The following is a 10,553-nucleotide window of genomic DNA, read 5'->3' as shown; positions in this document are numbered from 1 at the left end:
CTGCCACAATTCAATTACCTGTGTTGCTGGAGGGAGAGCCAGGCAGATGAAATGACAAGACTTCCGCTTTTATAGAGCGAGCGAGGAGCATCGTTTCTGTGGCTTCAATTAACACAATGGGGACAGGGCAGTAATGAGCTCTGGGAGGATTTGACAAAGTAAAGTTGAGGTTCGTGGCCGTCTGCCTGCGAGCGTTAAGGGCATTTTTAGGTGCATGCTGATTTTTTACTTTCCTTGTCATTGTGGCTTTGTGGCTGACTTAAATTCAGGCTGTTAAACATTTGTATTACTTACTTCAAGGCTTTAATCTCCGTATGGATTTTTTTACTCTGTGATTCTTAGCTGACCTTTTGATGAAAATATTACAAATCTAAACAACTATAATGTAATTCTGTTTTCTGAGTAATTAAACAGCAAAATAATTTTAAGGATTAAACTTTAAATGTCTTAAAGGGATAGTTCACAAATTGAACCCTCCGAGGTGCAAAAGATACTGGAGATTTAGACCAATGAGGAACAAACACCCTAGGTTAGGTTAAGGTCATCTGCATAATGATACAAATGAGAAAATAATTTTAGAGAAATATATTTATCTGAAAATAGCAGATAAAATGTGGAGCAATGCAGAAGAAAATTATCAGTGGTTTTTTTTATGTACTTACCAATATGTTTATCTGTTGTTTTTTATGTAGTGCACTAAAAATGTACCAAAATGTTCAGATTTTTACCCCTCATAATCTACCAGCGATAAATATTTCTCTCAAACTGCAATACTGTATTTAGAATTATTTTGTCAAAGTAAATTAGATAATAAAAACTATGTAACCTGTAAAAAACCTGTATTACATTCTTTCTTATGCAGAACACAAAAGAAGATATTTTGAAGTATCTTGGTAACCGAACAAAAGCGGTTGACTTGCATTGGTTTTGTGTCTGTTGTTCGGTTACCAATACTCTTCAAAATATCTTCTTTTGGGTTCTGCAGAAGAAAGTAAGTCATAAAGGAAATGACAAGAGGACGAGTAAATGATGACAGAATTTTCATTTTTGGGACAATTTAGTTTTTATTATCTAATTTACTTTGACAAAATAATTCTAAATAGAGTGTTGCAGTTTGAGATGAATATTTATCGCTGGTAGATTATGGCGGGCAAAAAACGGAACATTTTGGTACATTTTTAGAGCACTACATAAAAAAACAACAGATAAACATATTGGTAAGTACATAAAATGAAAACAATAATCTTCTGCATTGTTCCACATTTTATCTGCTATTTTTAGAGAAATGTATTTCTCTAAAATTATTTTCTCATTTGTATCATTATGCAGATGACCTTAACCTAACCTAGGGTGTTTGTTCCTCATTGGTCTAAATCTCCAGTATCTTTTTCACCTCGGAGGGTCACCGGGCTATCACTGAAATTGGATCACTTCCCTACCATGTTGTCGCTCTGTTTGTTGATAGCTCCCTCTTTAATTTCTTCTTTGTCTTTAATCTGCGGTGGTTGGCCCCGGCGCAGTAATCCTCTCAGATAAGTGCTAGACAGATTGTATTTCCTGGAAGCACCAGCCAAACACTGAGGCCTGTTTATAAGCCCCATGTAAATATGGGCAGACAGTTAATAGAGAAAGCAGCTGTGCGTTTGTGTCAGGCAACTCTCTCTCGCTATCTCAAGGGAAGAAGTTGTGTAACTTTTTTCCAGTGTTAGGATTAAAGGCAAAGGAAGGTGTCACAGGTCTCATTCCTGGAGCTATGACTGGAATTACAGTGCTTCATGGGCCAAAGCCTATGAAACAGAAATTTAGCTCAAGCTCAGGTTGAGACTGCTGAATGTGAAAATCTCTATGACATGTGACTTCTACAATTTTAGATGAAATAGTTTTAAAATAAAGCAAGAAATCATTTCAACAGTACACAAAAAATATCAAAAATCATTTACATTTATTATAATTACTATCAAAAATCTTCAATTAATGCAGTTCATTTTACAGTTCATTATCTGTAGGCCTCATCCAATCAGAAGTTTGATCGTTTTTTTATAAATGAAAGCACGTGCTTTAAGCAGCATAGATTTTTTTCAGATAAATATGTTTTTTTAGATCCGTTCTGGTTTCTAATGATATTGTCCTGTCTTTGTATAGGTTGAAACCTTGTAGCAGACCTTGACTACAAACAATTATCAACACCAGCATCGCCCGGCCACTTGGTCCTGTCTGTCCGGAAAGCCACAGACATGACATCATGAAAATGATGCAGCAGACCCCATACAGCTGTCTGTGATTGGCTGAGAGCAGCTCTGTTATTACTGGCGATGTCATAGGACCCTGGCTGACCCTCCTCTCATCAGATGTTTATCAGGATGCTTGCGTGCAGAGACGATGGGGTTTTAGGAGAAGGATTTGGCCCTGACACCTCGGGCACGTAGCCGTACTACTCCAGGAAAAAAATGTCATTGGGCCCAGCTTTTGGTGGGAAAGCTCCTAATTCAATTAGGGGAGGATGAGGCCATCGAGAATGATTTCACATGCTCCGCGAATGCCTTGAGATCTGATACTTAATCTTGGCAGGATCCTCTGCTGTTTTAAGCCAAGATATTAAAACCATTCTGTGTCCAGACATATGACAGCCATCAGCCGGCTGGGGTAGTTTGTGTCCTAGGTCCTCTGTTCACACAGCTCTGTACCTCTGTTGTGCCCTTAGAGGACAGACTTGATAGAGGTGATGTTTATAGGCTTATGGGCTTCGTGGAGGTGCTCATCATCAGATGTTCCATTTCGTAAATCATAATTCCAAATTCCAAATTATATTTATAAGGCCGCATTGCCTAATCTCTAATGGACACTAAGACATTCCATGACCCACAACACACAGGACTATGACCCATGAGCTGTGATTGACACTGTGGTGTTGAGGCTCTGAGAGGAGAAATGTGTGAGATATGGATTAACCTTGTGTCATTAAGGTCAAAGTGCAGGATCACTCATGGTCATTCATTGCATGGCCTCAAATATCTGTTTCTGTTTTTCTGTTTTACTTTTTCATTATTCAAGCCTACAATTGTTTTGTCTAACAAACCTTTAAAACGTTTTTTAATTTTTTAAAAATATTTAATGTAACGTTTGTGTGATTTCTGAGGATAAAATAGCAAATTATTGGCATTTATAATCAAAACGCATCATAACTTCCAGTATTTTGGCTCTTGAGTATTTTGGCTCTTTGGCTCTTGGCTCTCTACATTTTATAATACAAATTAAAATACATCTAATTATTAGTATAAAAATATAGGATTGATTATTTTCAATCAATTGTTATCCAGAGGCCTCATTCTGCTTTTCAAAAGTCTTTTATCCTTAAGTTGTTGATTATTTGTTGCATTGCTGTTTTAGAGGTTGCAGTGTTGTTTTTTGTCTCTGACTCAGCAGATTCTGTCTCAGCGTGTGAGTCCGATCACAGTGAGAGTAGCTGCCGTCTGTGTGCTTCCTATGGGGATGGCCTGTTTGTCCTCTCTGTCTCTGCCGCCGGCAGCTCGCCGCTGTTTATTTTAATCAGCACTCTGTTTGCCAAAGAGCTGCTGCTTTTTCTCTCCTGGAGATGGCAGTGCTTGTGTTTTTCTTTGTGGTGCAGGTGGGGCACGACAGCAGGAATAGTCCCCAACTTTTCCCGGTGGGCCGGTCGAATGTCGGAACCAATTTAAATATACAAAGATTTTAAAGGAGGAAAACGTTTTTTTCTATCCTCAGGCCAACCCATTTAAGCTCCACTGGTGGACCCTGGCATGCATGGGAGACACAGGTAAGAGCCTATGGCTATATAAGTGTTCTCTTGAGCTCTTAGATGTGCACTTCACTACTCTTTCATAGCAGAATATAACTCCAACCCCACAGTTTGTGTCCTTTTGGCTAACTTTTTCCAAGTAGCATGCCTTTGTTTTACCTTTTCCAGTTTTGTTTTAAGACCTGGTGGCTCATGCAGATATTCCAGGGGTTCTGTAGATACTAAAGTAATTGTTAAAAACTCTTTTATGGCGTACCCACACATGTAGGCTAGATATTTATACTTAAAATATAAGTATATATTTTAAAATGACTTAAAGTGTAAAGTGCTGGCTATGTTCTGGCCTTCTGATGTCATCCGTAAGTTTATATACTTTCCTCACTGATCTCATACCTCCATCTCCTCTTGATTGTTTGTTCTCCGTTTTCTGGTGACCGTCGCTCAGAATAATGGATGCAGTACCTTCTCATCTGGCAGTGAGGGAGCATCTGTTTGCCATTGTACCAAACATCAAGGTGATTCTCACTGGAAATCTTCGATCTCATCCAACACCCTTTTGGTTAACGCCACAAAGTTTATTTATCTGTCAGCTGTCCCGCTAATCTTTCCGCAAACAACTGGGCCAAACCTGAGTGTGCCAACCCAGCATCCTCCACCCTGCCTCCATCTGGAGGTTCCACAGTTTGATGTTATACGTGGGTCTTTATAATCCTTATCTTCCTTTTTTAGAGAAATCTTTTAGCCACATTTTAGCACACAAAGCCCCTGCTCCCGCTTTTGTAGCCTGAGCCTCTATTTAGAAGAAGGTACGGGGACAGAAATCAATAATGCGTTTGGGCTCTCAATCTTTCCGGCCAGAAGAGAAGGTGTGTTTTGGAGGGGGTGGGGGATGTTTTTGTCATTCATAAGCTTCACTGACAAATCCCTGACATCATTTGTGGATTGTATCGATAACTTCTTCCTTTGCTGCAGAGGACAAATAGAAATCATTTATCTGCCTTTGCAAAAGGTGAGAGCCACGGAAACAAAAGCCCCTCTGCCAACCGGCCATGACATTGGCAGCTGAAGGTGTTAGCACAGTGTTCAAGGTCAAAGATCACCAGAGGACAAGCAGGTTGTCCTTGGTTTATCCCTGCCTTTAGAAAGAGGACAGCTGTAGTTTCCCATGAGACAGAAGAGCATGCAGATGTTGTCTGATATGCCTTTGATCTGGCATTGCTGTCTTTGCAAAATAATTTTCTTCTCTTCTCTCACAGTTGCACCACGACAATAAATAGGCCAGAAAATTTTCAGTGAAATTATAGGACACGCTCCTCCCATGTTCAGGATGTCAATTCATATCTTTGTATTTTTATGTAATTACTGACATTATTGTGCCACATTGGTGTGGTTATGTAAATAATATTCATATGTTCTATTGGAGACCCGGAGCTTTTTGTAAAATACAAGTATTTCGAAGACATTTTACAGACACCCCACGTAAAACGTATTTGAAGGCTTAACAATACCCCAATTCTCATCTCCCTAATGTATTCTATGCTTGTTTGGTCTCTTGACACTAAAAGCAGTGTGGAGGTCTAAAATATGCCTTGCCACAACTCCTTATTCATGATTTGAGGGGGCTGGCTCCTTATCTACAGACCAGAGAGTGGGGGTTTGGTGGAAGGGGGGAATGCTATTCCTCAACCCTGTTTTAACAGTTGTGGGAGTCAGGGGGAAAGTTAAGTCTCTTAATCCCTCATTATTAATAGAAAAACAACATGTCTGCTCCGAAGCACCTATAAATTAATCATAGACTGTATTTAAGGTAACTTGTAATTAATTATATCAAGGTGATTAACCATAAATGTATGTTTTGCTTTAAGGGTTTTTATATAGCTCGTCTTTTTGTGTCTTTATAAACAACATATCGTCACTGTCCTTTTGAAACCTTGTATGTCCAAATTTGCTGTTTTTCAGGAAATGGAAAAAACACTTTTTAAATGATAAAGGTTGACAAGCATGTTTTAATACTTTTTATTGGTTAGATACTTGCGAAACCCAGTGACAAACATAAAGGGGATTAATAATAATGATTTATGGCACAAAATGAAAATCATTATGGAGATACGAGGTTTCAGATGGACAGCAGCAATATATTTGATTTTAAAGCAGCAATATATTTGATTTTAAATCACCAAAATATGCAGTCTATATAAAGTATTTTAATGCAATAAATGAATAGCTTTGGTCAGAAGATCAAACAGCAAAAACTGAAATAGATGGACACATTGGTTCTTCAATCTCCACAACTGACAGCCAGGACCATTTTAAGTGTTAGAGTCAAGCTTGTAGCTGTATTTAGAGAGGAAGACAGACAGCGTTAATTGTGAACTATGTCTGGGGCAAAGGTTTATTTTAAAAAGTCTATTTGAGGATCTGAATTGACAGATTAATTGGCGTTATCCGTGGTGGACCAAACAAAAGGTCACGGTTCATTCTAAATGAACCGTCCTTGATCAATCACCCGCTTGTTCACTTGCCTCCTAAGCTTTTTTCTCACACCTCTATACACGTTGTGTCTAGTCATCAGATGTCTCGATAGTTCCTCTGTTGTTCTCCTCAAAATGTTATTATCACCGAGGAAACTAGCAGTTCCCTCAAAGCCCCTGGAATATTCTTCAAAAACACCCCCTCTCTATCGCTCTCTCTTTCTTCTCGAATCTTGTTGTGTTGGCCATGTGGCAGAATCCAAATTCAAGTGTTTAATTTTCTGTTGTTCCCTCCACAGTTTGACGGTAGCATTCCATGGTAATGCCGCTCGGGATAGAGAAAGAGATATTAAGCCATTAAACCGCCACCTGCCAGTTTTGTGTAAAGCCCGAAAACGTACCTGTTGGCAGCTGCTGGTGTCTTCGTGATAACACATACACTAGCATCTCATTAACTCCGAGCACACGCGGGAAAAGGCAGGGGAGGAGCTCAGGAAATATCGTCTGCTTTCCTGCAGTTCACAAAGAAAGCCACAAAAGCTGGAATGAAAACAAGACAGAGAAGAGCCGAACGCGAAATGAGGACAAATCTGTTGCTTAATTGATGTCATTAGCAGGGAGAGGCAGGTCTAATTCCACTCGTGTTTGGGATTTGCTGCTAAGTCATTTCATTTACTCAAACGCACCCCCACGCACCCTCTGACTTTTTACAGTTATTTTCCTCCACCAGCTGTTGTTCTCTAAATGTCTTTAATTTATGCATATTTTTAATAGTTATATTTTTTTATATTTTAGTTTTTTCATTTATAGTCATACATATATGTTTAGTTAAGTCTAATTTATGTGCAGAGTGACGGCAAATCAACAAATTCAACCTGCTTTTTCTTTAAAATCCACTTACATAAGTAGAATTTTAAAAATGTTGTTTTAACAATTTTGGAGATTCTTGATCCTTTTTGACTGTGTTTTAGCACCTGAATTACTGATGAATCTGGCACATGTTGGGACTGCAGAGCATCGCTTTAAATGCTGTGACCAAATACCATGCGTCTAAATTTAGGCCTGGTGCTGTTGCTTTTCTACATGTCTTTATGAGGTTACGTTATGTGAAGAATGACAATATGCATTTTTCAGCATGATCCAAAACGGATAGCGACAACTTAAAATAGATTGTGCTGGAGTACCACACACAAAAGTGGCGAAACTGTTTAGTGCATTTGCCCCGAAATCCACTCTGCGAGAGAAACAAAGTAAGAGAGAAAATGAATGAAGTAAAATTTGCTGACTGTAGGGAACAGTAGAGGGCCGGGTCAGAACAAAAAGATCAGTTGGATCTGGTGAGGCACATAAGTTGTGAGTGGCAAGGACAGACGCAAGGTCAGGGGTTTCCTCTCGAAGAGGAGAAGAGCATCAGGGATACAAGCCTATTTCTCCACACCATTGTTGTGCCTATCCTCTTGTGCATCCAACTTCATTTCCACTTCAATTTTTAGCAACCTTCTGCTCGTCTCTCAAGGAGATACGATACAAGCTCTGACATGAATTAGCCCTCAGATTGACTGATACTGCAACGCCCAGGGGACGCTGGGTAAAAACGCTCCTGCCTCTTCCCCCTTCCACGTTCTACTCTTTTTCTCTCCAACTCTTCTCCTTCCACGCTTCCTCCTTGTCTTGTTTTTCCCTGGTGCCTCCTGTCAGTCACCTGTCTTGGGGACATCACCCTCCCCTTCAGAGTTGACAGACAGGTGCCGCCGGGTTCTGACGGAGTAATTTGTTTCGAATTTACAAAACGCCTGGCATCAAAGATGGCAGCGGGGTCGTGGGGAAGTGATTGCATTAAGAGCGGGGCTGAGTGGTCTATTTCCACTCATCAGGGCCACTGACAGTCAGGGCCGTCTGACATTTTTACCGGTTTTTAGCAGGTAGCCGGGGTGGAAGCACCTCTGCTGTCGAGCATTCGGTCAGATCTAGGATCTTGCGGAAGATGCCACTCCATTCTCACTGCAGTAAACAGCAAAGGAGAATGTGATGACACCCCTTTATTCCATCATCCAGGTAAGAAATTCATACAGATGTTCCTGTGCAGATAGCTCCAAACACTTTCATCCAGCCTCTCATAACTGTTCAAGAAACATGTGATGATGCTCTGGTTGACACGAATCTCATGCATTATCGCTTCCAACCAGGTTCTTCTAAAAGTGCTGTGCTAACATCAGACGTGCGTCTTTGCTGCGGGATGCAGAGCTTGTGATGATTGTCGTTGGAACCCCTTTGGGCTGAGAGAGAGCTGAATGCTGATCCGGTCCAGAATCTGGAAAAGACCGAAGGATTCAAAATCAGGTATTGATGGAAGAGTGCAGCCTCATCTTTCGCTGTCCTGCGACGGGGCGATCCCTCACCGATAATATTGATTCCTGCAGGGAGCTCATCTATTACAGGCTGACTATGGTCAGATCAACTTGGCTTTATTGCTGAGCAGAGGCATTCTTTACTTGTAGTGCCACTCCAGGTCAATTTCAGGCCCTCTACATATTTAAAAGGCACTCTGTGTCTGCCTCATCATCATTATGTAATACAGATTTCTTATGTGGCTTTAAATGAATGTTTGGCAGGTTTGGAAAGGCCTGATTGACTCTATATTGATGAGCGCAGGGACCGCAGATCCATAAATGTTTCACAGACTAGCACCAGCGCATGTTATTTCGTGGGAAATTGGTGTGCTGGTGTCACAGATAAGTATTCTAACCAGCTTAATCTGACCATTCGTTTGTCACTCAGTCACATGATATCTCTGCATATTTGTGTATAGCTCAGTTAAAGTGCAGACAAATGTTTTGTCTCTTGAAATTGATCATATTAAATTCATGGCTGAGGACAGTTTTCTATGTTTTGTCTGGTTTTCAGGTCATCATCACTGTGCCACGCATGAGTGATACGTAATGTGTGCTGTGAGGACTTCATGTATTTCTCATGGTGCAGGTGCATTGACCTCCTTTCCTTGACTGCAGACCCTGGACCCCCTTCACGCCCTTTCCTCTGATGGGCCATTCCAGCTATAACACACATCTGTATTTCCCCTGGGATGCTATCAGACTCCATGGTGTACATGCTACAATTTTCCACATCATATGATACAAGCCAAGGTTGTTTTAGTTTACTAAAATTAAAACTTTGAAAACGTCTCTGTTCATTGAAATCAAACAAAATATTGACCCAAAAATTATGGGAAAAACTTAAGGAAAACTTTAAATGTTGCCTCAAAAATGAATTGAAATAAGCTTAAAGCACTAAAATAATAATAATAAACTAAAACTAAAATAGAAATTAATTCATATTTTATAGCAACATAAAAGATAAACAAATAAATTATAAAATGACAAAAGCATATACCAAAATTGCTCAAACTTTAACTAAAATTAACACAAAAACTAAATATCTAAAAACAAAAGCTAATTTAAAATAATAATCAAACTAAAATCAAAACTATATTAACTCTGATACAACAAGTGTCTAAACTTATAGTGGCCGAGGCTTATAAAGGTAAAGTGGGGAAAGTTGTGCCAATGCTTTAAATGTAAACTGGTCAAGAATACATGAGATTAAATTAATACTGCAAAATTTTTAAGATGTTTGCTATGAATTGAAATTGAGGAGAGAGGTTACAAACAAAAGGCCATAGAATATGACATGTTTATGTGACAATAATGCATCACCTTTGACATTTTTGGTCAAAACTGAGTTATTCTCATATTCTTATCACTGTAAAAAAATCCCATAAAAAATAGTAATTAAACTTTTTTTCCTGTAAATGTGCAGGTTCTCCATGTTTTTCTTGTAAATTTGCAGGCTTTTTCTGTGATTTGACGTTTTTTTTTTACCATATTTAAAAAATAAACGGTAAATCCCATAAAAAACAGACATAACAGACATTTTCTGGCAGCTGGGCCAACAGAAATATACACTCTTAAAAAAGGTGCTTCAAAAAATTCTTTGATTCCATAGAAGAACCTTTTGGTTCCATAAAGAACCTTTAACATCTGAAGAACCTTTCTCTTTCATAAAAGGTTCTTTGTGGCGATGAAAGGTTCTTCAGATTCTAAAATAGTAAGAAAGAGATGGTTCTTTAAAGAACCTTTGACTGAATGGTTCTTTGTGGAACCAAAAAGGGTTGGCATCGCTGTACCTTTTAAGCACCTTTATTTTCAAGAGTGTGCAATAAAAATAACAGTTTTCCTGCAAAATTACATGTTTTCCATGTTTTCTTGTAAATTTGCAGGCGTTTTCTGTGATTTGACCATTTTTGATCG

General features: G+C 39.1%; 1 long non-coding RNA gene across 1 annotated transcript; it reads left to right on the top strand.

Annotated features, from left to right (window-relative positions):
• Positions 1–3,461: 3,461 nt before the first annotated feature.
• On the top strand, positions 3,462–9,563 carry LOC130565219 (uncharacterized). The gene is made up of 5 exons (XR_008964346.1): positions 3,462–3,793; positions 4,221–4,290; positions 8,166–8,301; positions 8,433–8,586; positions 9,151–9,563. It is a non-coding gene; the product is annotated as an uncharacterized LOC130565219 (long non-coding RNA).
• The last annotated feature ends 990 nt before the right edge of the window (positions 9,564–10,553 follow it).

The sequence above is a fragment of the Triplophysa rosa genome, linkage group LG14 (assembly GCF_024868665.1).
Source record: "Triplophysa rosa linkage group LG14, Trosa_1v2, whole genome shotgun sequence".
NCBI lineage: Eukaryota > Metazoa > Chordata > Actinopteri > Cypriniformes > Nemacheilidae > Triplophysa > Triplophysa rosa.
Note: the sequence above shows the minus strand (reverse complement) of the source record. Positions and strands in the feature narration are given on the sequence as shown.